The following is a 27,052-nucleotide window of genomic DNA, read 5'->3' on the forward strand; positions in this document are numbered from 1 at the left end:
ACCTGGAAATTAAAGAAATTAAAGCCCATTAGCCCATATGAATTTACAGCTGACTTTAAAATGTGTTTCTTTTCGTCTCCAGCCCCTACACACCTTCCAGCCAACCTTTACCCTCTGTTCTTAGACCCAGAGCTGTCTCCTCCCACTTTCCACAGGTGGAAAACCAAAACCACTGCATATCCCAATCCATGTAGCAGCAGGGCAGGCGGGCTGGGAGACCCCCAGGATGAGAACCCCAATGCTCTGGCTGTAGAAACAAAGCACAGTCAGCACCCCCTGTCCTTTCCCAATGCCTGACACCACCAGCCTGTCCCTGCTGTCCCCTCACAGCCCGAGCCATGTGCTTCCCACAGCTGCTCTCAGCATCCCTGTTGTACTCTCTCACAGATGCCAGGTGCTTTCTAGCTCAGCCCCCTCTGGGTGTGACCCTCCAAGGCCACATCCTGGTAGACAGTAGTTACAGGTACACAAATTTGTTCAAAATCACAAGCTGACAACGTTTGTAATCTCTGTCGTGCCTTAATAGTGAGCTGTGCAAATATTTCATGTTGAGTAACAATTGTCTTTGTCATTTGATGAGGTAAAAGATCCATTCCATGACAAGTAAAGGTCTGGCTGTAGTAGGATCCCATTGGAATATGGCATGCTGTGAAGGATTTAAAAGGATTAGTGAACATGGAAGATCAGGAGCCCATCGTGAGGCCTGCCTATGGGCAATAGAACACAGATGGTTTCTCCCCCTCCCCTGCCTCCCCTCCCCACAATAAATAAGAGGTGTCTCTGGTGTGAGCAGCAGCACTGGGGTGAAACTGCTCAGCACAGATGGCAAATTATCCTGCCCAGCTGCTCCTGTGTGACGTAGACCTTCTCTGGCTTCATCATTCTTCATTCCTGCTCCTCCACGCTGCCAGTGGCCTGGCTGAAGCTGGATTCCAGTCCTGCTGGATCTCAGTGAGTCCCTGTGATCTTGGTGGGGGCTGCATTCAGGCTGAAAGGACAAGGTCCCAGCACAAGCTCTCTTTTGGCAGGAGGAAAGGGAGTTTTCATCCTCCAGCCTATGTTTTCATCTCTTAGTTTTCATCTCTTTTCAAAAGTTCTTCAACTTCTTTCTTGGATGCACGGAGCTCATAGAGGTTGTCAGGGTGGACTACAGTCTTGTAAATACATGTGTGACATCTTATGTCTCTTCTTTGAAAAATCCCTTTTTTCCCCCATCAAAACAAGTCAGTAAAACACAGAAAACATCTTCCAGAGATGCCCTCAGGGCCCCCTTATTCTGCCTACTCTGAACATTTCATCTCCTGCTGACGCTTTGTCTGCCTTTCTCTGTTCTCCATCTACACTCAGTCGTTCTTCAGCTGTGGTCCCAGCAGAGCTGCACTTTCTGAGAGGATACAACATGGCCTCAAGTGGTTTTATTTATAGTTAAAACAGTCCTCCTCTTTCCACCCCAGCAATGATCCTCTTGTCATTGCTCTACTTGGACAAGGTGACAAGGTCTCAAGATGAAGGATTGGTGAGAGGATGGATTCTGTGCCTCATGAAAGGCTGAGAGAATTGGGGTTGTTCAGCCAGGAGAAAAGAAGTTTTGGAGTGACCTAATTGTGACCCTCTAGGACGAGAAGGGAGCCTGCAAGAAACAGGGAAAGAGAATATTTACAAGGGCTTGGGGTGACAGGACAAGGGGGGATGGCTTCAAACTGACAGAGGGTAGGTTTAAATTGGGTACTAGGAAAATAACCTTCCCTGTGAGGGTGGTGAGGCCTGGCACAGGCCGCCCAGAGAAGCTGTGGCTGCCCCTGGATCCCTGGAAGTGTCCAGGGCCAGGTTGGATGGCGCTTGGAGCACCCTGGAGTAGTGGCAGATGTCTCTGCCCATATCAGTGACATCAGAATGAGATTATACTTAAGATCCCTTCCAACCCAAACTATTCCATGAGCCTTTGATTCCACGAAGGAATTCATCTGCTGCCGCTGCTAGGCAAGAAAGCCCACCAGTTCAAAATCCCCCAGGAAGGCAAACTGCCACCACAGGTGCAGAGGGGTAAACTCAGGTAGACCAAAAGTGGGGTCTGTTCACCCCTGCTGAGGAGCTGGCCCTGGGAGTCTGCCATGGAGGAGCACCCTGAAACTGGCCTGTCTGTATCCATGAAATGATGCTCTCTGCTCTGCTGTCTGTTCACATGGCCCAGGGGCACCCCAAAGAATGCATCATCCACATTCAGCTCTTACTTTTCTTTCTTTTCCCAGTGCTGGATGCATTCCAGAGCCCAGGTCCATGTTGCCTCCTCATGAACCCACACGTAACCTCTGCAGCACAGAATGCTGATGCCTCCCTGGTGTGTGCTTGTGCCAAGCATGAGCCAGACTGCCCTTTGATCACATTTGCAGCCTCCCAGATGGAGACAACGATGCCCTTGAAAGTCAGCTTCAAATAACTTTGCAAGACACAACGTGTGTGCCAGTTCTCTAGGGAGACTCTGCCTCCCATCCTCGTATGGTGTGGGTCAAAGTTCCAGTCCACATTTGCTCAGATAAAAGCAAATCTTGGGAAAACAATCAAGAAATGCCATTCATTATTGAGTAGGAGCTGGGGAATAAGTGGAAATTACTGGCAAAATGCCTTGAAAGCCCTCCCGATTTCTGAACATTTCTCTTTGGTTTCTTGCAGATTTGAAAGGTCGCTGGGAGCTAATGAACCTCAGATAGCAAAGCTGTCTCTTGTTTGTTTGTCATTTTGAGTTTTTCTGGTTGATTAAGATCCATGCTGGCAGTAACGTATAAAATAGCAAATTTCTGTGAGTACAGTAAGGTCATGTTTCCTACCCTCAAAAACTGCTGAACTTACCAGGAAAAGCAGTAATTCCCAAGGACTGAAAAGCCAGCTCTCAGAAGAGGAAGCTTCTCAGTGGTTCTGTTGCCCACATTTATTTTAGTTCTTCCTGATTCCATGGGTGTTCAACAGCATCCCCCAATACAGTGGGGTGACAGAAAATCTGCACCCCAAGACAGGCTCATTCTAGAGCACAGAATCCCACAATGATTTGGGTTGGAAGGGACCTTAAAGATCAGCTGGTTCCAACCCCTCCACCACGAACAGGGACACCTTCTGCTAGACCAGGTAACTCAGAGATCCATCTGGCCTTGAACACTTCAAGGAATGGAATATCCACAATTTCTCTGGGCAGCCTGTATTGTTCATCTGAGAATGGTAAAAGGTATTTTCTTTCTCCACCTGAGAACTTGATCTGGGGAGAGCTTGTGGACTTATTTTTGTCTGCTCACTCACTTGGAGTAACAACAAGAGAATTCCAAATGCACAGATGACCTCCACAACAGAGGTCAGCAAGTCATGCACATCTGGACACATCAGCCCTTTCACATCTGCACTGCCCAGCTCCCTGGTGAATGCACTGCAGCCATTGCATCCATTTACCCATAGACAACCACATAGACAGCCACACCAATCTGAAAAAGATGGAAAATGGTCCGAAAATACCCATGGCTGTGATGCAACAAGCTCTGCAAAAGAAGTCCTGCCTGGAGAACCAGCTGTGTACAGGACATCCTGGGCTGCACATACTCTGAGGATGAACACAAAATGTCCCCCAGCAGAAATTCTGAGTTCTACATTCTGGTAACTCCCTGGAGCACAGGAGGCTGGATGACTCTGGATTTGTCAGATTCATTTCTACTTTGCATTCGTGCTGGCAAATGTTAGCCAGAAGTATGTTAATACTCCCAGCACCACCATGACTGATGACTCATGTTAGTGCCAGCCCACTGGAGAGCCCTTGAAGGCTGATTCTCCTTTTATCAGTACAGTCATGTCTCTCCTCTTAGAGCTGCAGCTCTGGGCCCAAGTGACTGTGGTAAAAATGACAAAAGAAAGAAATTCAAGTTCCATTTACCTGTTCCTGGCCTACTCAGAGCTAACGGGCAAACACATCCTTTCCCCTCCCTGTCTGGGAGAGCTGGGGGCTCACAGCACTGAGTAACACCCGATATTTCTGCTGAGACCCTGGAGGAGCTGAAGGAGCCTCAGAATTTGCTGAGCATCAGATCCCTCCCAAGAGCTGTTGACTGAAGTGGGAACTTGCTGTTTCCATTCATACCACAAGTGAAATTACGCCAGGGAAGGAAATCTGTCCTGATGGAAGCTTTTCTGTCTTTTTTTACTCCAAATGCACCAGTTTTTGCAGGCACTTCAGGGGACCCTTCAGACAGAGCTGTGGGCGTTCACTGCTTTGTCTGTGCCTGAGCCAATGCCCACTGCAGAGCTAAGAGAAGACTAAAGCAAGTGAAAAGTGACTTTACATACTCAACTCAAAATTTTTAAGGGTTCAGGGCTGTTTCCACCAAAGAAACTCCACCAAAAAATTGAGCTCCAGAGTTTGATATGGCCCACATTCCAGAACCATTTCCATCCCCTACAAAGGCCCTGGTCTCATTTCCCTGTGCACCTGCAGAGGTGATGTGCCCATGGATTTCCATGCACAGTGACAGAGCTCACCAGTGAAACACAGGGAAGGCTTGGCCACGGCACAGCCCAGATCTGGGCCAGCACACCATGGCCAGCTTGGCCATATCTACCAAAACTGCAAAGTGTAATGGGCAGGGATGGGCAGCTTGAAGAGAAATATCATGAGAGTCTGAGTCCCCTGTTAATATCAGCATCTGCTCAACCCATCATGGGAAGATCCCTCATCTTCCCAGAGAGCATCCACCAGCCTGAGGGTGTGTTTGTTCTCCAGTCCAGGCACGGCAGAGGCTGGTGAGGAGCCAAACATAGGTCACACAAAATCTGGAGCTTCTTATGGACTCCTTGCCCAGCCCAACACGGAACTGTGAGCATGATGGAAAAGTAAATCCATTTCCAACTGCTTCATCCACTATGGCCTCAGCGCTCCTGCCTTTCCCTGCTGTGGGCAGACCTCTGTTGAGTGGTGTCACCTGAGCAGCCCTGACCCACCACTGAAACACATCCCCTGTCCCACAGGCAGCGGGCAGTGATGTTTCATCACACGTGGCAGCACCGCAGAGCGGTGCAGGCCAGGGAGGGAAGGTGGATTCCACGCTCCAGTGAAGCTGCAGGATGGATTTGGGTGGACAGAATGCAATTACCCAAATCATCATTTACTCAAGGCATAAATCTTTTGAAACAGTAACAGCATCTAGCACATTTGAAGCATTATACATGTTCAAAGCACAAATGTTAATGTTTATGCCAAAAAATATTTGAACTTGAACTTAATTAATAACAAGCAGGGAAATTGTGTAGTTGAGAGGTGTTTCTTCAGCTTTAATTCATAGAAGCAGCTTTTTTTTTTTTTGCTAGGAAGGTTTTGCTGCGACTTTTCCCTGTCTTCTGCAGATCCCAGCTTTCTTCCCAAGCTGAGTCAAGAAATAATAATAAAAACAAGCCTCATCCTGTAAAAAAAGACTGCTGAGTCTCAGAAAAAGCAAGGAAAATGAAAGGAAGATGTGATTCTATAAGTGAACCACTTTTTAAAACTGATATACACAAATTAGTCACATACATAGCCAGACATACATTTTTAATAGACATATAATGTCTCTATATATATATAAAAAGCTACTCAAAATTCACACTTTGGATATGAACTTTTATTCCAGCTGAGCTCAGATAATGGTTCCTAGCTCATGGTGTTTTTTCCTGTTTACCAAGGTGTGGGACCCAAAAAGGAACAGCTTTCATCACCCTATAACTTGAAAAAAAAACCAAAAAAACCCAAAATAGATTTTAAAAAATGAGAAGATTATAATATATAAGGGTTGGTAAGATTCTCCTTCTGCCTCCTGCTGCCACTTCTACTTCCAGAAAAGCATTGGAGTCATTTGAGAAGCCCCTGTGGGATCAAGCCTTATTCCTGTGGGGAGTGGAAGAGCCTCAAGCCCCCATCAGTGGGTTAGAATGGGCACATTCCTTGAGTTTTAACATTGCCATGCATTGCTCCTCTACCAATTCACACACCTCGCATGCAGAATTTGGTAAACAGCATTTGCCTGCCAAAAATCCTGCTCTGCATCCAAAGGCACATGAGCAGCCTGGTTCTCTGAGCCTGGCTGGGATGGGGCTGAACAGCCATCGCTCACTGGAGCAGCTGGGGGAGGCTGGGATGGCTTTTCAGGAGAACAGTAGGTATCATGTTGGAAAAAAAGAAAAGAAACCGTGTCTCTGGACAACTCTTGGAGCCAGAATTCATTTCTCTCCCTCTGATCTCCTAAAGCATCAACAATGGCCAATATCTGGAGCACTGGTGGCTCATTGGCAAACTCACCAGAGCTCCAGGGCTTCTTTCTCATTTGTGTATTTACATAAATTTCCATATGGCATGGAAAACCAATAAATACAGGCAGGAATGTAATTTTGTAATTTTCCATGGATTTGGGGTTTTTCTCCTGCAAGTGGCCGAGCACTCACTGCCCAATTCAGCACAAGGGTCTGAAGTTTAAATTAAGGATGTGCTGAAGTGTCTGGAGCTGCAGGGCTGAGCCTCCTGCAGCAGCTCAGGATGACAGCACGAGCACAGGCATTTTTTAACAGCTGGATGCATCTTCTTAGAGATGCTACAGGGATAGGAACCTTGGAAACAGGCTGGGATGGAGAGGGAAACTGCTGGGGGAGCAGCCAGAACCATGATCTTGTTGAAATGCAGTTGGTGCCTGGTGCTGGACGTGCTCAGCAAGGAGTTCCATCCTGGCCTTGGTGTGGCAGGAGGTGCACCCACCTCACACACAGACAGCACAGACACTCAGCACTGCCCCAGGCTGGCTCCCTGGCCATCCTCTTCCTTCAGCATGTTCTCATTAACAGGGAAGCTCAAAGGGAAGCCTGCAGTATCCCAAACCCACCGTCCAGACTGGGAAACACATTGGTCCTCACCTCCCCCAGCCTGGCATGCAGGAGAAGGAAAGGCAACATGAGTCCTTCTGGATGTGCAGAGGGAAGAGAGATCCATTAGGTGTCCTGAAACTATTTTTTTTAAATTATAATCCAGGGAAACAAACTAAATTTCCACCCTGCCAAGGCACCATCAAGAATTCATCTTAAATACTTTTTTCCTGGGCAAAATTAAACAGAGCAGACTGTTTGAACCTTCCCTGCAGCAGGGTCCCAATGAGGTTAAGGGTTTCTGAACTCTCCCTGCCCAACTTTCTCCCCCTCTCCTGCTCAGAGCGGGAGGGGAGATTGACTCATTTGGTTAAAAATAAAAACACTGCTATCTAAACTTTAATGGCTTTGTTTCTGATTGCTGCAGGCAGTGGTTCATATGCATTCCAAACAGCACTTTGACTGCAAATGTAGCGTTTTGGAAGCTATTCCACCTGAAAAACAATACCTTCCATCTCTCTGCCTTGCTCCGTTGGGGGCTGGGAGCACACCCGTCCTGGCTCCAGGTTCAGCGAGGTGCTGGTGTGGAAAAGGGAAAAGCTGGCTATGCTGCAAGGATGGTGCTGGACACAGCCAGGGCTGGGGTGGAGAGCAGGAGTGCTGATGAGGAGGGCTTCATCCTCTGCTGGGAGAGAAAGGGCTTGAAATGTCGGGGCTGGGGGTGATGCTGAACCCTGCCACATCCTTATGACTTATGAGGGGCCAGCTCTCTCACTCTGGCCCTGCAGACCTCCGAGCCACAGATTTCACTGCCCAGGGGCTCCCCTACGCACCCAGAGCAAAGTTTGAATGCTGCATGCTCTGATGTGCACGTCCAGTGGAAACTCCCTCACGCAGGGGTCGGTGGCAAGGAAGATGGGACAGATGGAGCTGGAGGTGGCTCTGCTGCCCAGCATGCACACACTGTGCCAGCACCAGCTGCATGCTCTGGTGGCCCCTCTTGAAGCCTCTTCCATGACACAGAATCATAGGACCTGGACTGGTGTGGGTTGGAAGGGACCTCCAAAAGCTGTCTAGTTCAACCCCCTTCCGCATCTTCAACTAGAGCAGCTTGGTCAGAGCCACATTCAACTTGGCCTGAAGTCACCACTGCTGCTTCTCTGGCCAGCAGAGCTGTGACAGGCCATGTGTGACAGGCATTGTGTGACAGGCCATGTGTGCCATCCCCTGTCCAGATGCACACATGCTCCCCTTGGCTGCAGAAATCCCACACAGACCACCGTGTTCCTTGTGTTTATGGAAGGGAATGGCCATGGTGAGGTCTGGGATAGGGATTTGTCCAGCCACCATCACTCCAGCTCTGTGCTTTCAGCAGCAGCGTGGCTTGGCTGGTGGCTCCACTTCTAATGTTGAGTTGCTCCATTTGTTCAGGTCTTTTTGTCCAGCATTTGAGTGACAGTTCCCTGCATCGCTCCTGCTCCCATGGAAGTCAGGGATGAGCCTCTCACCTGGTCTTACATCTGCTTTAAAAGGGACAAAGGAATCCAAGTTGGGGGTCACAATGGGATGGCCAGATAACCTGTCCTCAAAGGGGGTAAGGTATTCATCTCATGCCTGTAATGACTTTGTGGGGTTGCCCTGGCAACCAACGCTCGGTGATGATGCAACCAAATTTGGGCACGATGTGATTGGAAATTACAGGCAAGGGGAAACAAAGGGAAGCAAAGTTGCTGTGGCAGCTGGGATGCAGCGCTCGGTGCGTAATGCACGGATCGGGCTGAGAGACATTATTCCGAGCAATTACACTAAAGATCATATTCTATTTGCCAGCTAATTACAGAATATCACTCAGTGCCTGCCGTCCAGCCTGTCCCTGCTCTCCCCACTTTGGGAGGCCTGGGAATGGCGCTCTCATTAACCCGCCTGTGTTTGATCTGCTCTTACATTTCCAACTGGCACCTGCCCAGCACAAACCACCATTTGCTCCTTCTGCTTCTCTGCATATTCCCTGTCCCACTTCACAGTCCCCTGTCATCCAGGGATGTGCTGTTCTCCCTTGGCACCTGCCCAACCCTGTCTTTGGCCACCTCCAGGGAAGAAGTGCTGATGAGCATCATAAAGGAGAGTGCTTTGCTTTGGGCTGCATGTGCCCGGCTGCAAATGCTCAGCCACATTTTAACCCCAGGTGGGACAGCCCCAGAAGGTCTGTGCACCATCTGAGGACTCATAACTCTGGAATAGAAAGACTAAATATAATTTAGAACTGTGGTGCTTGAGCACAGCCGCCCAGATGTTCTGCCAGCTTCACAGCCCCACATGATTTGGTGCAGGATGCTTTGCTAAGCCACAAGCAGCTTCACTGTGCAGCTGAGGGGACACCCTGCCACCCTCCAAGGGACACCCTGTTTGCTCTCACCCCCCCTTGTTTGGAGCAGGTGCCAGGGCCAGGGGTGCAAGGTGTCCATGAGCTCTGTCAGACACTTTGGGTTTGGTTTATTTACCTATCATGGGGCTCTGCTGTGGGTTCCTGGAAATAATTGCCCTGGAAAGGAGAAAGAATCAGGTGGAAATATGGGGACTAGGGATTTGCACTGTAAATATTACTGGTGATTCATAATCCCTTTTTCTCTGAATTTCAGCTTTCTTAACTATTATCCCTCTCGCAGGAAGCCCCGACTGTTCTTTTGACAGTTTTATGCGACCCAGCAGGCACTTCTCATTCATTTTCACTGAAAAAACAAGAAGCTCAATTCCCTGTGGCAGGGTACCTGGTGGTGTCATTAGCCCAGTGCCAAGGATGAGGAGGGGCAATGGGAAGAGAGAAGAATCACTGCTGCTCTGACATGACACCTCTTTACAGCCATCCACGCTGTCCTCGGCCATCAGACATATCTGACAGCAGCCAAGTGTCACCTCAAGGGTGCAGAAACCAAATGTTTTCAAAGAATCACTGAGAAGGACACAAACCCGATGCCATTTCTCTCCCAGGCCCTGCAGCCTTGTCTCTGCTGCCAGAAAAGACAGGGTGGTTTGAAATGTGCATAACCTGACATGTTCTAAGATCCCCTGGTGACAGGGTACCTTGGTGGATGGTCAAGATGAACCTTGATGCTGTCTCCTGGTAGCACATGTGTTCAGGAGAGAGCAGGCAGTGCCTAAATGTGAGCCAGACACTGGGTAAATATGATAAAGGTGCACTTCCCACCTCCCTGCCCCCCACTGTTGTTTCCTCTGGTTTTAGCATCCCAAAAGAACCCCCCTCCTCCTCCTAAATAACTTCCCCCCAGGTGAGAGCTTAGGCCACAGAGGGCAGAAGGAGGTTCTGATTCACCTTATTTCACGTATTTTCAATCTCTAAAGCTGAAGCTCCAGCTCCTCTCACCCTGTGAGGGCACTGTGACCTTGTGCTGGCAGGGAGAACGGACAGACCTCAGTGTAACCTGCCACATTCCCAGAAACCTGTCTTAATCCTGGTGATAACACCAACAGGGTGTGAGAGGAGACAGCGAGGGTGGGGACCATCAGCTCCCACCTCAGGGTCACGCTCTGGTCCCACCCCTACATCCCCCTTGTGTCCCCAGGGGGTGACCAGCCCGGCTCTCCTGGGCTGATGCTCTCTACAAGTACCTGGCAGGAGATTGGAGCCAAGTCTCTCCCAGGTACCAAGCCACAGAAGATGAAATCTCCTCAGGTTGCACCAGAGAAGGTTTAGATTGGATTTTAGGAAACATTTCTTCACTGAGAATATTGTCAAGCACTGGCACAGGTTGCCCAGGGCACCTGTGGAGTCATCATCTTCAAAGAGATTTAAAAGCTGTGTAGATGTGGCACTTGTGGACGTGGATAATGGTGGCTTTGGCAGTGCTGGGTTAATGGTTGGACTCAGTGATCTCTGAGAGCTTTTCCAACCTAAACAATTCCATTATTCTGTGTCTTGGGTTCCACTTCCTTGCAGCACACCAGTGGGGAACCACAGCACCTCCTCTTTTCTGCTCCTGCAAAGCAGCACTTGAACACCAGCCTTTTCTCCCCAGCCCTCTCCTGGGTGTCCCCATCCTGCAAACTGCTGGAATGACTGGGGCTGGGATGCACTGAGCCCTGGCGGGTGGCTGTGAGCACCCAGGGACCCCAAAATCCAGGCAGATCAAACCCCCGTGGGGTGAGAGGGAGGGAGAGCAGCTGAGGAGGCAGCAAAGCCAAACAGGGGAGCTGCTCTTGCCAGATGGGGCACAGGGAGCAGAATTTCATTTGAATTGCTCGCAGGCTTAGCAGCCAGGCAGAAAGAAATCATCACAAATCCATCTAATGCAAACTAATGCCGGTCATTAGGAGGCAGGCTGGGAGAGCACTGCCTGGTTGGGAAAAAGACATTAGGAAAAAAGTTCCTGAGCAGATTTCTGAGCCAAAATAGATCATCTCTGAACAATTTACTCTTCATTTACTCTTATTCTCCAACCTGGGGGAGGGTGGGTTGATATTTCTAATTGTTTTTCACATAAGGTACCCCAGGATGACCTCATCTCCCATCTATTGAACCAGGTTTTCAGCAATCACAGAATCAGGGAATCATGAAATGGTTTGGGTTGGAAGTGACCTTCAAGATCATCTAGTTCCAACCTCACTGCCATGGGCAGGGGCACCTGCCACCCAAACTGGCCAGTGGGGAGGAGGACACTGCTTGTGGCTGTCAGCTGCAGGCCTGGTAACTCAACATCACTTAGAAGCAGAGCAGCCCTTCACAAGGAGTTCAGGGGTAATATCTGATGCAGTTCTGGAATGGAAAACAGAACAGCCCTGTCTGTGCCTGGCACTGACCACAGCCCCCACTCCACAAACATGACAGTGCTTTAACAAGAAACAAATGCTTTTGATGACTGTTTGTAAAAAAATAAATCAATAATTCCTTCTCAGCTGCAGACACTGGCTGAGTTCTCCCAACTTTCCTGTCCAAGGCACACTTTACTATTAAAAAAGTGATCTCACAGAAATAACCCAAAACAGCCCTTTCAATTATTCAAAGTGACTTCAGTGCCAAGGCTCCTTCCACCCCAGCAAAGGCAGCACCGAGCTCAGCACACTCCAAACCCTGCCCCGCACCCCAGGACGCCCTGCACAGGCTCTCGGCAGGGAAGGAGTTAATATGTTTGCCTGAACAAGCCCGATTGAAGCCAGGCTGGGCTCAGCTGGAGAGAATCACTTCATCAGGAGGGGTTATGAGAAAAAGAAACTCTTAAAAGACTCTGGAGCAGAGTGTGGAGCTGGTGGGGAGTTGTGTTGTTCGGAGCTGGGAGCGGGTGCGTGTTGGGAAAGCCTCTGCTGCTGTCTTGGAGGGGCAGATTTTGGTGCTCCCTGCTCCCCATTAAAGCTGGGGATTGGGGGTGGTGGCAGGTGGGGGCACTGTGCAGCCAGGCACGACTTTTGATGTTGTTCTGATGGGGAACTGCTGAAAACCTCCTTGTTCTTCACAAAAGTATTTCCCAAATCAAAGGCAGGTTTTACTCTATTTTTTGTTATTTGATAAAATGTAAAAGTTTTTTTCTTTTTTTTAAGAATTGATTAAATGCCTATGTTTTGGGTTAATATGACGGTTTAGTTTCAAATGAAGGGAACATCTGGGATCATGTAAATACTGTTTTACTTCTTAGACTTTCCTTGTGTGATATTCATGAGCAACAGCTCTGCTAAGCAGAGTTTTTTTTCTCTAATTTAGAAAACATTACATGTTTAAATATACATTTAAAAACTACTTGGAATTGAGGGGAAAAGTCACATTGAGTCAGCCTTTATCAGGCACTGTAATGACAGGACATAAGCAAATGGCTTCCCACTGACAGAGTGCAGATTTAGATTAGATATTAGGAAGAAATCCTTCCCTGGGAAGGTGGGCAGGCCCTGGCACAGGTGCCCAGAGCAGTTGTGGCTGCCCCTGGATCCCTGGCAGTGCCCAAGGCCAGGTTGGATGGGCTGGGAGCACCCTGGGATAGTGGAAGATATTCCTGCCCATGGCAGGGGGTGGAATGAGATGGGATTTTAAGATTCCTCCAAACCCAAACCATTCTGGGATTCTATGATAACATGGTGATCCCAACATTTGAAGGCTGTCACCAATCCTCAGCTTCAAACCTCACCCTTTATGTGTAGGATCAGGCTCACAAGCATTAGGATTTTGGTTTCATTTCATGACTGTTAGTTCCTGGCTATTCTGCCACTACTATTCACTGCCCCTCCTCCTTTTCCCTGACATGCCAAAAAAGAAAAAGAAAAGAGCTTAAACATATTTTGCGGTTAAACCACTTTTTTTTCATGTCTGCTGGTTCCCACTGGGCTGAAAAGCAATAAAAAGTCAGGAAGAAGTATGGGCTCCCCTCTCAGCTTTGTCATGTGGATGAATAGCACAGTAAAAAGCACTGAATGCTATCGGTTAAAACGAACTCGCTGCTCTTCCAAGTACATTTTGCAGCGCTCTGATGCAAAGGGGTGGGGGACTGGATGGTGAAAAACCTCTCCCAGAGATGGAGCCTTTGTCAGGCTGAAGGTTTTTGCATTAAAAAAGAAATTCTTTTTATAATCACTTTACCCGCAGCAACGTTTTCAATCCTCCCCTGCTCTGCCTTCACCTTCCTCACTTTTCCATGGCACTGGAATAAATCTCAGGGAACTGTGACCTGCAGCAAGGCTATCTGTGAGCATCTTGGAGGCTCTGTCAATAAGAGGCCAGGCAAGCACACAGGAGTGCAAAGATCTTCTTCTTATCTCCCTTCACAGCCCTTCCTGGGCATTTCTCTCCCTTGTGTTCCTCATCAGGTCCACGATGATGCTGATAAGGGGGGGAAAGAAAAAAAAAAATAAAATGGGGGGCTGTGATAGCAAAACTGGATGACAAGACCTTGTACTATTTGCATCTGGAAAATGTTAATGTGGAATTGCAGATAAAAGTAGATGAGCAATTCCTGGAGACTTTCCCATTAAGCTATTCAGATACCTAAAATTTGCTTCTTATTTGGGTTTTGATCTCCTGTTGTTGAGAAAGCTGAAGGACTTCAGGGGAAAGTATCTCTGTTGTCTAAGATCCCTTTCCAGCAGTGACAGCCATACTGGAATTTTCAATAAAACGAGTTTTTTCACATGTTATGTACTTTCTCCTACTCCCCTCCCCTTTTTTTATCAACTTCTCAATCCTCAAACCTTCCCAAAGCACATCTCCACCCTGATAAGATGGTTTATTCTGGCCAGGAGGGATATGTGGTTAAACCAAAAAGGTGGGATGTAGCAGGAGCTTCAACCACTGCTGGAGGAAGGAAAATGCTGCCCTGCAAAACCACAGACTGAAGGAAGCTCTGAAGGGGCCGAGTCCTGCCCAAAGCAGGTCTAACTTGGGTCAGGCTGCTCAGGCCTGGCCCATTTGAGCCAAGAACACTTCCAAAGTTGGAGCTTTATCCAAGATCTATTCAACCACCCCTGTTGTAGACTCCTAGAATAGTTTGGGCTGGAAGGCACCTGGAAGATCATCCAATTCCAGCCCCTTCCACTGGGCCAGGCTGTCCAAAGCTGCATCCATCCTGGTCTTGAACACTTCCAGGGTTGGAACTTCATCCAAGCTCCATTCAACCACCCTTGGGAAAGCTTTTCCTCATAGCTAGTCAAAATTCCCTTATTGCTACCTGTGCCTGATGCCACTCATCCTTCTGGCTCTGATTACACAGAAATTTGGGTGCGAGGAAGAGTCTGACTTGTGGAACTTGGTGCTACAAAAACCCCACAGAGGGCAAGGGCTCCAGAGTGATGGACAGATAATGGACATCCATAGATAAGGGGATAAAATGTTTACAAGGGATATAATCCCTTCTGTTCCTGGTGATAAGCCAGCTGCTGACTGACAGAGGCAAGGAGGAAAACCTTCCTGGAAACATTATTCCAAACCTGGTGAATTTGAGCCATGGATACTTGCAGAACTGGTTATGAATCTCAGAGTCATCAGTGATTTTCACTGGATGCACCAGAAGATTGAAAGGAGACAAAAAATGCCTAACTTTTATAAAGTATAGGGGATATGGGGAATTATAGACCCACCAGTTTATCTTCAGTTCATGAAAAATCCTGACAGAAATATAGAAATGCATTATTTACAGTTATCTGGAAGGATAACAATCTTGGAGACCATGGACTTGCCAAGGACACCCTTCTTTAACCACTTCTGTGACAAACTGAAGAAATGGACTGGAAAAAAATAAGAGGTTGGGATTCAGCTGGGACAGACAGAAAGCAATGTGCCCTGGGCTGATGGAGTGCACAGGTGAGCAGGAAAAGATCTAAGGTTTCTTTTGTTCCACTAAGTGAAAAACTCAGTGATACTGAGCTGGTACAAAAATGACAAACATGATCCCAGGCTGTGTAAGAAGGCAGATGATGCAGGAGACATCATTAATCCCAGAAACTGGGGATGCCAGAGCAGAGCTCCATGGTGCAGGAGTTACCATACGGGAAGGAAGAGGTAGGAGAATGGCAGAGAAATCAAGGAGAAGCAACAGGAATTATGAGAACTGGAAGAAATTATTCACAAGAGAAAAAAAAAAAAAACAAAAAAAAAACAACAGTCTGGAAAGGAAGGAAAATGGAAGATTTTTGGGGTAATGAAAGGCTTGTTTATAGAGCCAGCTTTGGAGGCAGAAGTTTATAGCAATTTCTTTTGCCTGGGGTTTGGATTGGACTAAAGGTTTTAGCCTAAGGCAGGGGTGGGAAGGGCAGCTGAGGGGAGACCTGGGAGAAGAGGCTGAAGACTTATCTGAGGATGGGGGGGTGGGTGCAAATAAAGCTGAGGATGTACCCAAGCTCTGCATCACTGGAAACTGCCCTGTGTGGCCCCAGCATCCACTGCTGCACTGCAAACAGACTGGGAAATGTTTAATTTAATGTTTTTCCTTTGGTTAAACGGCTCCTGCAGCTTTTGCAGGCCTGGCAGGAGGGGAAAGTGCCAGAGCCACGGTCACCTGGGAGGTGACAGAGTGACAACCTTCTTGGCTGGGATGTGAGTCCTCACCCCTGCCAGCATCCCAGCTGCTGCTGGCTGCTCTGCAGCACCCGAGGGAGATTTGAGTAGAGAAGGGAAAACTTTGGGTTAAGCTGCTGGTTTTAGGGGTCTTGTTTTTTTATTTCTAAGGAAAGACATCTGCCAGCACCTGGTTTTCTGGGTCAGGAGGAGGTACAGGAGAAGGCATTCACCAGTCTGGCAGCAAGCCTGGAAGCAGCATCTCCACCAGAGAGCAGCAGACAGCAGGGAAAATCCTGTTGGGCCATCCCAAATGGACCCCAGAGTCTGAACAGAGAAGCCTTCGGGTGCAAGTGGCCTGCATAGAGCAGGTCCAGCCCGGAGAGCCTCCCTGCTGTGTGCCTGCAGGAAATAACTGGGCTTTCCTTTGCGGGATCACTGTTTAATGAAGAGGCAGGAGCACACAGTAACTGCTGGGAGATGGGCAGAAGCCAAGGAGAGGAGCAGAGAGAGGGCCCAGCCTTCCCCTGCTGCTTCCAAGATCCAGGCAGAGGAGAATGCTGCATGCCAAGTGAGTGTGAAGTGGTGTGCAGACCCTCAGCCCCCCATTGCTGTGTCCTTGGGAGGCTGCCAAGCCTCGCTGCCACGGCCAGGGCACGGGAAGGAGCCCAGCTTGGTTGACATCTGCTCTGCTCAGGGGCTCCAGGACAGCGTGCTGTTCTCCTTCCCTCCCACCCGGGGTTGTGCTGGACATGCCAGCTTTGCTGGTCCTGGGAAGCACCTCCTGGTGGCACTTGGCCACCTCCGCTCACCCAGCAGATTGCTCTGTCCCCAAATCTGGGTCCCAGCTGCTGGCACTCGGCCACCAAACCCACCGTGGTTGTGAAATCCACTCGGGGGCGGTGGCACAAGCACAAAGGCTTTGTGGCCGTGGGGACCTGCTCCTCTCACACCTCAAGGTGGGTGAGCATCAGGCACACCTTGACCACAGCTGGGGGCATGATGGGGACCAGGAGAAACCTCTGGTGTGACTCAGAGCCCCTGTAGGGGAAAGAGGAGAGCACGGGGGTTCCTACAGCAATGAAGGGGACGATATCTGCACGGAGGAAGGAAATGCCTTGGAGCACTGCTAATGTATGCCATGCTAACATATGCTAAGTCATCAAAAACATGCCATTTTAAAAATATCCGGGATGCTTGCCGTGAATGTCAGCCCAGCTTTGCCAAAGAAGGCTTTCAGTCTCATTTATGGAAATCCAGGAAAGATTCTGCCTTCTGTCACCCAAGGGCAACCTCAGTATCAAAAGAGATAACATTTGTGGCTAGGAAACACTGTGAATATTTATCCAGGCCTATAGGCCATTTTTCTAACTTCAATCTTGGTTTACTTTTCAATACTTTTATCTTTTTTTTAATATATATTTTGGAAAATATATAAGGTTTGGTTATTGGAACATGCTTCTTTGTGCAAAATATTTAATTGAAGCTCTTAATTGCAAGCTGTAAATGTAGCACTGGTGACAGATTGTAAAGCCAGAAACCATTTGGTCAATACACAACAACTAACAAGAGGAAAAAAAAAAAAAAAAAAAAAAAAAAAAACCACCAAACAACAAACGAACATATAGGACAGTAATTTAGAAGAGATGTGAGTTTCATTGCAAAAAAACTAAACCTTCCAGAAAATGTAGGAAAATGTGTTATCAGAGCCATATGATAAAAAAATCAGTGGGTTTTTTTTTTTTTTTTTTTTCAGTTGGGGAAAAAAATATACTTAAATTCAGTCAAAAGAAGTGAGACACATATTATTCTAACTGAAAGTAACTTTGCCTATGAACACATTCAAGACTTCAAAGCAAACCAAACCGAGGGCAGGAAATCAGGCTGTGGAAGGTGTTTGTTGCTCCTGTTCAGCTCATGTTCCCTCTTGTTGCTGTAAAGCTTGGGTGATTCCTTAAATGTTGGAAATGACGAGTGCTGTGCATCTGTGAGAGACATTCCCAGCACCTCCTCCCCCTGCTCTGCGTTTGTGGCTGGGGAGGTGCTCCAGGTACACACAGCAAGGTCAGGTGCTGCTGCAGCCAGGCACTGATATGAAAAGAAGATTTATGATAATTGGGGAATTAGCCCTCTGTCAAGAGGCACCTTCGTAAACCTTGTTAAGAAAAAAAGGACAATAATTTCTTTAATGGCTGCTCAAGTTTCAAGGCACTCTTTAAGAATTAACTTAATTAAAATCTATTTGGAGAGCTGGAAGATTTCTATACATGAAAGGGAGGTTGTCTCGGCTTATTGGAAACAGTCACTATTAAACTCTAGTGAAAATGGAAGAATTACTCAGAAAATTGACTGAATAAATGAAAAAAAACTCTTAAAATTCTCTGAGAATTTCCCAGAGAAGCTGTGGCTGCCCCTGGATCCCTGGAAGTGTCCAAGGCCAGGCTGGATGGGGCTTGGAGCACCCGGGGATAGTGGAAGGTGTCCCTGCCCATGGCAGGGGAGTTGGAATGAGATGATCTTTCAGATCCCTTCCAACCCAAACCATCCCATGTTTCACTTTTAAGGAGATATGAGATACTTTTGCAACTCATAATTCTGAGAGTTTATCCAAGAAACACCAAATTGGTTAGAATTTTTTTCTTGCAATTGAGAGGCTGCCCAAACTTCAGTCACAGGGCAAGACAGTGATTTTATTCAGATATAAGCATTGTTATTTTCCTTGGTGTGCCTTTCTTAAAGTCCATCTTGCTATTATTTCTTTTGAATAAGTAACTTAAGTATTTGCACTGGATTCACAGGTTTTACTTAAGATTATTCATGTTCCTGATTATCAGCTATTTAGGTTATCCTTAAAATACCAAAATAGGATTTGCAAGTTTCCCCCTGCTTACAAATAGACAAGCCATGTCTGTGCCTTGTTTTTTATCTACCATTAAAACAAGATTACGACTCATTTTAGGAAAGAGGTACTTAGATCCCCTCCAAGGGTAAATCCACTCTTACCATATATAATCTCTGTTACAAAGTGTCCTCAGAGAGAAGTACAGTGGAGACTGTAACTGGAATAATGATCATTTATTGTTTATGATTTCCTCTGGTTCAGAGTTTGCTTTTGCTTTCCTTGGCAATAAAATAGCCACAAATCACTCACTAAAATTGTTGTGTTTGTTTTTTATTGTCTTTATTTTAACGACAGCTGTTGAGGATGGGGTGAATGGTAGCAACACAACTTTTTGCTGCCATGAAAGGCAAACTTAGAGATGCTGCCCTCCCTGTGCCTCTTGCTTTTAGCTTTTGGCCATGTCTAAGGCAAAGCCCAGTCACTGGAGACATCACCTCTAGTCCCAGCCTGAAAGGTTCCCTCTGCTTCTCCTGGGAGAAGGGGACATTCAACACCTACAGCTTAAACACCTTCCCCTGCCAATGGAGTGAATGTCAATGAGTGATGTCACTTATCACATTGGTGGGACACCCCAATTCCCAGGGCAGTGCTGCCCCTTCCAAAGCCTGGCCAGGCTGTGTTGGGAGAGCAATCCTTGGGAATGACTGATCCTCCTCAGTAGAGAGTGAATGACAGCCTGTGACCCACGTGTGGGCTCTGCAGTGGTGACAGGGCAGGGACACTTAATGCGCTCTCACAGCCTGAGCAGCCCCAGCCCAGGCACCACCACAGGTGATATTTAACCCCAGACTGAGTGCTTGAACCTCCCCGGGGCTGTCCCTACACTTGTCATGGCTATGCTGCTCCTGTGTCCCACCCAGTGGCCTCCTGGCTGGATGTTGGATCTGCCTGTCCCTGCAAACCTCTCCAGTGCTGCAGGGTCTCTGTGGCTGGCCCTGCTCAGGTATACTGGGATAGGCTGGGAATGCCAGCAGCTCCTCAGCTCCTGGACCTGAGGGAGCAGCAGCCCTTGAGGCACCGGGATGTCGGGGCCAGAAGTGCCATTTGCATCGCTGTTAATTGACCACCAGCAGGGCTGGGTGGGCAGGTGAGGCAAAATCAGCAGTACTGTAACCCATGAACGGGGCATGGGCAGGCTGGAGTCCCCAGGTGGGCTCTGTGTCCCAGGGTGATGCTGCACACTGGAACTGAGCCCTCCAGGTCACCTTCTCATGGCCAGCCTTTCTCCAGGGAAGGATGTGTCCTTCAAGATGTGTCATGGTGACCTCTAGAAGCATTGAGCTGGTTTATTCCAGGGAATGGTCACAGCCCCAAGCCTGAGAGAGCTCCAGGAGTGTTTGGACAATGCTTGGGCACAGGGTGGGATTGTTGGGGTGTCCAGGAGTTGGATGTGATGATTCTTGTGGCTCCCTTCCTAGTCAGGATATTCCATGATTCTGGGGCCACAGGTTCTCCCTAAAACTGTCTGTTTATCCAGGCTCCTCCTGCTGTGCTCATTCTCTGCCAGGAGGCATCAGCCTTGCTTTGGGGGTGTGTGGGGCAGGGGGAAGCTCCATCACAGCACAGCAGTTTCCCAACCTGCTGTCCTGTGGGGCAGCAGCAAGAGCCAGGAGAGGCGATGCTGCAGGTTTGGGTTTTTTTTGGGTTTTTTTTAATACATGTGATTCAAGGGCTAGAGAGGAGAAATGATTGCCTGCAAACTCTGTTTCTGCACGCTGTGATCCCCTGCTCGTGCCTCACTGCCTTCCTCCCCGCCTTGTGCTCCCTTTGCTCCGCTGCAGCTCCGATGCTCTTCCCGGAGCTGCTGACGGCGCTGATCCCTGCGATCTGCGGCTCCGGCAGCCTGTGCCCCTGCGCCCAGCCGGGAGGGCTGGATGAGCATCTCCTACAGCTGCCAGCCAGAGCAGACTTGGTGGGAAGGCTCGGCAGCTCCAGCTCCCCTGGCAAACACTGGGTTTGCCGTGCTGCACCGAGCGGGGTGTGCAAATATCCCCCGTGGCGCTCCGGGGCAGCGCTGGTGGCTCGGTGGGTGCCCAGGGCAGGGGCTGCTGTTTGTTTGCTGCTGTTTGCCCGGCAGATCAGCCCGGCAGCGAGGGCACAGGCTAAGCAAGCGGGCAGCTTCCAGGGATGTGAGCTGCCAGCCTGTGCGCCCGATCCTGTTTCTGAAAGATGCCAACAGAGGGCATCCGCTGCCAGGCACAGCAGAAAATTCCTGCTGCATCCCCCGTTCCTGGCTCCAGATAAAGAGCATCTCAGGGCTGTTTTTTTAACCCTCTCCCACTTAGGCTCAGGTTCAGCTTTGTCAGAGGTTTTTAAGTAGGTGGGCTTGTTCGGTGAGTGCTTTCATTTTCCTTCGGGGAAGGGGAACAATAATCCACAGCTGCCGTCCCTTGGTCGAGGCAGGGCTTTGATAATTAGTGACTAAGGGCACCCCACAGCCTGGCAGAGCAACAGCCAGGTTCAAAGTGAAGGTTGATGCTCTGTTGTCCTGTGCAGCTGTAAACAAAATCAGAAGCACTGCTGTGCTGGTGTTGGAGAAGAGCAGGAAATTTCATAATGAATGCCCCGGCTTTAGTGGATTTAAATAGTCAGTTTTATTTATAGGTGCTTATTCCTGGTGTTTAATCTCCTTGTTTCATATCTGTGGACAGCCAAAAAGAAATGGAACTTGTGAAGCCTGCTGTTCCCTCTGGTAAACACCTATTGGTGTTTGGGCTGTGGGGCAGCTCACCCTGGGCACATTATCACTCCTATTTTGTGAACACCTCACACCCAAACATCTGAGAAGCCCAAAGGCCAGGGAGCCTGCCTGATGGAAAGATCATTCATCCAATTTTGAGGGGAACACCAAAGATCCTAAGAAGAGGACTGGTGTTAGGCAGGGCTTGTGGGAGGGTTGGAGGGAGCCTCACAGATAAAACCAGCAGAGGGATGATGGGCACAGGAGCTGGGAATTGTGCCTCTAAGAGGGCTAGAAACAAGGGACAGGCTGAGCTGGGTCAGGGCTTAGTCCGAAGGGATGATTCCAAATGATAGTTTTTACTGGAAATAAAGTAGGGGTAAGACTGATATTCAGCTGCTCTTAGTTGTGTATTTCTTGTGCATCCACCCAGATGGAGCAGGACTTTTTTGGGATCCAGCTGAACTTCAGCAGGGAAGGGATGCTGATTACTGGGCTCCCAGAAGAATGTTCTGTTCCAGGGTTTCCAGCTGCTTTGCACACAAAATAGGGCAAAATTCTAGAAAAATTAGAACGGTTGTAAGGTCTGACTAGGATAGTCACCAGTGCTTGTCTCTGCCTCATCAAAGTTAGTCTGACCCAAGCTGTGCCATGTTTAGCCTCATCCAGTAGCTGTTCTGTGTCTGATTTAACTCTTAGTGTGGGAATATACACATTTTACCTCCCAAAAAGTGCACATTTTCAATAGTGAAGCTTGAAATAGATAAACATGCTCCTTATAGGAAAGCTGTTCACTCTCTTTAATAATTTAACCAGAGTTTCCCAATTTGCCACCGAAAAAAAAAAACCCTGCTCTGTATGTACAGGTCATCTCTACTTCCTGTTATACATTGAGAAATGGCCAGTAACATCCAGGCAAATTTGATTTATGGACTGCCACAGAGATTTAAGAAATTTATGATTTGATTAATCCATCCCATATATCTTTTTCTTTATTACCGGTAATTCGTGCCATACATCAAAGCCTCCTGAGCAGGAGTTTGGCACAGATCAGGCAGACAGTGTTTCCAAAGGGTTAAATTCTATGGTGAAACAACCAGACAATAAACCATTGTGACCTGCTGGCTAAAGATGTAATCAGCAGTCCTGGGGTCTGGCTTACCCAAGATCTGTTCTGGCTTACCCAGTGAGTATTTAGGGCAGGTAGGATGTGCAGAACAGCATTGCTGGGGAATTAGGGGCAGGCATGTGGAGAAAATACTGTCAAAATTCTCATGTGCCAGGGTGATCATGGTAGTAAAGGAACAGGCACCTGCAGTGCTCCTAAAAATATATATTGAGCCAAAAGATGGCCTGACCAGTGGTCTGGATGACCAGTGGGACTGCCTGGAAAAATCTTCTCAGGGCTGGTTGTTGAGCTGGACTCTGCTGACAATCCCTGTTTTCCCTCAGAGGGAGGTGGGGGCTTGGCATAGGGCATGGAAAGCAAATCAACTAATTAACTCAATGAGGGAATATGGAATAGCATGCCTGGGACTGGATGAAGATGTGACCTGAGACTGTAGATGCTTCTGCTGCTGGTAAACAAGTTTTCTGTTTTTCCTGTAACACTATTGACATTTTAAAATGATCCGAATATTTCAGAGCACATTTAACCAGACAGAGTACTGGATTTCAATACCGTCAACTCCAGAAAGCAAAAGGTGGGTCCTAAATTACCTTCAGAATCATAACAATTTAAAAAGTGGAATCATTTCTCATCTGCCTTGTGTTTTTCCAGCTACTCCAGGTCACCCAGCTGGCCTCCTTGGAGAAGGAGGGGGCAGAGGAGTGATTCCTGCTGGGGGAAGCAGCACGCACACACCTGACAGCCCTGGAGCACATTCCCCGAGCAGGAGCCAGGTGTGTGAGCTCCCCCTGCCTGGCCCTGCCCCGGGGGCCCGAGGGTCCCTCTCCCCAGCCCCTGCAGCCCTTGATCTCTGCTGCTGGGGAGTGGGGATGCCACTTAGCAGGAGCCCCAGTCACCGGGACTCCTCTTTGGGATCAGGGAGAGTCGAGTGTGGTTTCACCCAGCAGCCTTTAATAATGTCTCAGCTCTGTTAAGCTGCCCACAATTTCATCCAGCCATCTCTTTCAGAAAAGCCCTGCATCTTCATTACCTTCCCCTCAAGCCATCTGGTCTCCCAACCTGACCTTTTTAAGAAAGATTGGTTAAAAAAACTGGAGCAGTCCCTGAACAGAAGACCTTGTGTGTCATGTTTAAGCCCAGAGCAAATTTTTATGTCCAAGCTGTGAAACCTTGAAAATAAAGATTTATAATTGAGATTCTGGCTGAAGCAGAGTGAACAGAGATGGTCTAATTAAACTCTGTGGTGGGTATAATTAACTGATTTATTCATTTATTACCCTTTATGCAGCTAATACAGGCCCAACTATTGCCATTTGTTTATGGGGAATGTGTTACCTGCCTGCTTGGCTCGGGCTGTGGCAGCCAGGCCGTGGTGATGCTCTGGAGGGCTGATGGTTCAGTACAAGCAGGTTTGAAGTGATGGATTCCTTTTCAGAAGCCAACACAGCTCCTGAATGAGTCAGCTGGGAAGGAGCAGGGTGGAAAGCAAAGACTCAGGGCTCTGCTTTGGGCTCCTTTGTAGAGCTGCCAGGGGACTTTGATCAAATGTGATGGTTTGGGAGTAAAAGGAGGTTTGGGGTTTTGTCTAAGAGCAGAGTGGCTCTCTGGTGCCAAACACACCTGGTACTGTGGCACTGAATCCCTGCTGTGCACAAGGAAGGGCTGCAGGAATATCCACACTGATGTATGTGGATTTCTGCCTTCCCTCCTTCAGAGCTCAGCGTGGAAATGGCACTTCCAAACCCGTAACACAGATAACTACTCACACATCCTTTGGGAGAGCCTCATCTGACTAAAAGCCTGTCTGGCTTTTCCAGAACAGAGCTGTTCCTTTTCACCCAAGACTCATTTCACTTCACTTTCTTGCAGCCATCATGAGACAAAAAAAAAAAAAAAAAAAAAAAAGAAAAGAATCAACCAGAGATTATTTTTCATGAAAATTTAATCAGGCACTGTCCCCTTCCTATGCCTGTGTGATCAAACCTTGATGAGCATGTAAGGCCTGAACATGGAGCAAAAACCATCTGCTTGAGAGGCAAGGAGTGCAGAGAATGTCTTTGCTGGCTGGCACCTCTCTCTAGCTGGGCAGGCTGTCCTGCTGCAGATGTGCTGCCTGCAGTTCAGCCCCTGGCTCTCTCAGCCCATCCATCTCTCAGGCAGTGAAAGCCAATACCACCCCCCTCCTTCCCCTCCCTGTGCTGCTCCTTAATATTTCATGCATCAAAGTTTCACTTGTAATGCAAAAACTGATTAATTAAGTAGAGTGCAAGAGTTACATGCATTGAAGGTTTCTTTCATCTTGGCAAGGAGAGGAGCCACACTGGAGGCTGTTGCTGCTCATGAAGTTGTGTCACAGGGCAGGCAGTGATGGAGTGGTTATGGGGTTCTGAGGGAGGGGGTGGGATGGCCTCATTCCTTGGACTTTGGCTCAAGCAACAGGTTGCTTTCCACTTTTCCTTGAGTTTTCCCTTCCTCTGTAAGGGTTGTTGAAAGCCAGGCTGGCCCGTGCCTGGCAATGGGGCTGTTTGGGAGGAGAATTGTAACAAGCACCTGCCTGACTCCATCCTTGGGGTGTGAAGGTCCCTTTCCAGTGTGGCTTTGGTCCTGGACATGCCTAAGACTCTGCTGCTACCACACACAAGAAATATCTGGCTGAAACCCCAGTGAGCCCCAGGGGAGCTATAAGGAGCAGGATGTCAGAGGAGGACAACTAGAAAATGCCATGGCCGTGGGCACCTGAGCACAGCCTTCCCTGGGTGAGTGAGGCTGGTGGTTTTAACACAGCTGTTCAGTCTGCACCTCAGCCCAACATGCTGAACAGCCTTTCCTTGCTGTACAGATGAGGCAGCTCCCTGTTCCCACTGCAGGCCCTTCTGAGCCCAGTCCAGGGGCTGGTTCCCAGCGCACAGCTGCTGGTTCACAGCTCTCCCGTAAAAGGCAGGAACCAACTACTTATACCTGAGGAGGGAGGAGAAAATTCAGCCTCTCCTGGCTGCCAAAGCAGGGAGGCTAAAGCTGGCAGAGTGTCCCCTCAGGGCACGTCTCTGGAAGTGGTCAGGAAGCTCCCGTTTTGATGCTGTGTCAGAAAGCAGCATCTCCTGCAGCTCCGAGCACAGCCAGGGGCCGCGGGCTCGCCCTTAACCCAGAAGCAAGAACCGAATTGCAAAGGGCACTCAGTGCACCCCCTCCCCTCCTCTCTCTGGAGGTGTTTCTTAGAATTGCTGACCCAGCCTGTCTCCTGTGTCTGGCAACAGCACAGCTTGAGCCCTGTGGTCACCAACTACAGTCAGGTACCATGTGGCTGGGGAGCAGCATTTGTACGCTGCAGCTGGGAAACAAAATTAATTTTGTGCTATTTACTTCACAATAATAATAAAAAAAATAATCTTTCTCGCTTCTTCAGCAGAGTTATTGATGCTGATGTGGCCCTGGCAGGGTGAAATACAAACCGCTGATTACATCAGAGCTCCACCAGTGACTTTCTCCTCTGATTGCAAGCAGCAGGATTTTCAACATACAGGCATTACAAACACAAATTGCTCTCTGTATTGTAAATACATAGTGCATTTTAATGATCCCTGCTGTATGTACATGCCTTTAGTAATAGGGCCAATTGAAAACCACTTCAGAAAGCTTCTGTTGGTATCTTTGCAATAACCTCCTCATCTATGCCAGCCAATAAAAGGTGCATTAGTTCTGGGTGTCTAGAAATACAGCTCAGAGGATTGAAAGTCAAAGAATGCTTCATCTGTGACCCTTTAAATGAGAATAACTTTTTTTTTTTTGCCCTTCACCATCCATTTTAAACTTAGATCATACAGATACTTTAAGCACTTTCCAGCAAAATGTCTTCACAAAGCTCTCCACAGAGGCACAAAATCCTGGGTTTGCCTCGATCCCATTTGGGGTATTGTCATGAAGAAGGAAATAACCCTGGGGCTGAACTGCTCTGCTTGGGACTAAGAAATAAATTGAATGTCTCAAAGCTCTGGCTAAAAAAAACCACTCAGGTGAAAATCAGGCCTGAATGTGGGCAGATAGAGGCATAAGGCATATAGAGGCATAGCCAAGGTTCCTGGTTTGCATGACACACAACATATGCTCTGCCTTCTCCTAGAGGCTGCTCCACCCGGGAGCAGCCCACTGCTGCCTCTCAGTCGTGGAGAAGCTCCCATCTCCTACTGAGAATGTTTCTGCTTTCTGTGTGGAAACCCCCACGCTTGGGACCAGTACAGATATAATTTCCACAGCCTTCAGTATCTCTTTTTATCCATTTTTATCCAGCAACTAATTATTTTCCTTGCATTCCTGTATGTGAGAGAGGATTTAAAAAAAACAACAGCAAAAAAACCAAAAAGAGACTGGGGACAAAAGAAGGGATTTGCCCCCAAGCTGCACACTCAGCAGCTGAGGTGAGAATGGAGCTGGTGCTTTCTGACAACCCGTCAGGTCCCCCATCTCACCCTGCCCAGATGGGTCTTGTCAGTGCAATGCATTTTC

General features: G+C 48.2%; 1 long non-coding RNA gene across 1 annotated transcript; it reads left to right on the top strand.

Moving 5' to 3' along the window:
* The first annotated feature begins 23,064 nt into the window (after positions 1–23,064).
* On the top strand, positions 23,065–23,748 carry LOC128798713 (uncharacterized). The gene is made up of 2 exons (XR_008434518.1): positions 23,065–23,126; positions 23,204–23,748. It is a non-coding gene; the product is annotated as an uncharacterized LOC128798713 (long non-coding RNA).
* The last annotated feature ends 3,304 nt before the right edge of the window (positions 23,749–27,052 follow it).

Source organism: Vidua chalybeata, chromosome 21 (genome assembly GCF_026979565.1).
Source record: "Vidua chalybeata isolate OUT-0048 chromosome 21, bVidCha1 merged haplotype, whole genome shotgun sequence".
Taxonomy (NCBI): domain Eukaryota; kingdom Metazoa; phylum Chordata; class Aves; order Passeriformes; family Viduidae; genus Vidua; species Vidua chalybeata.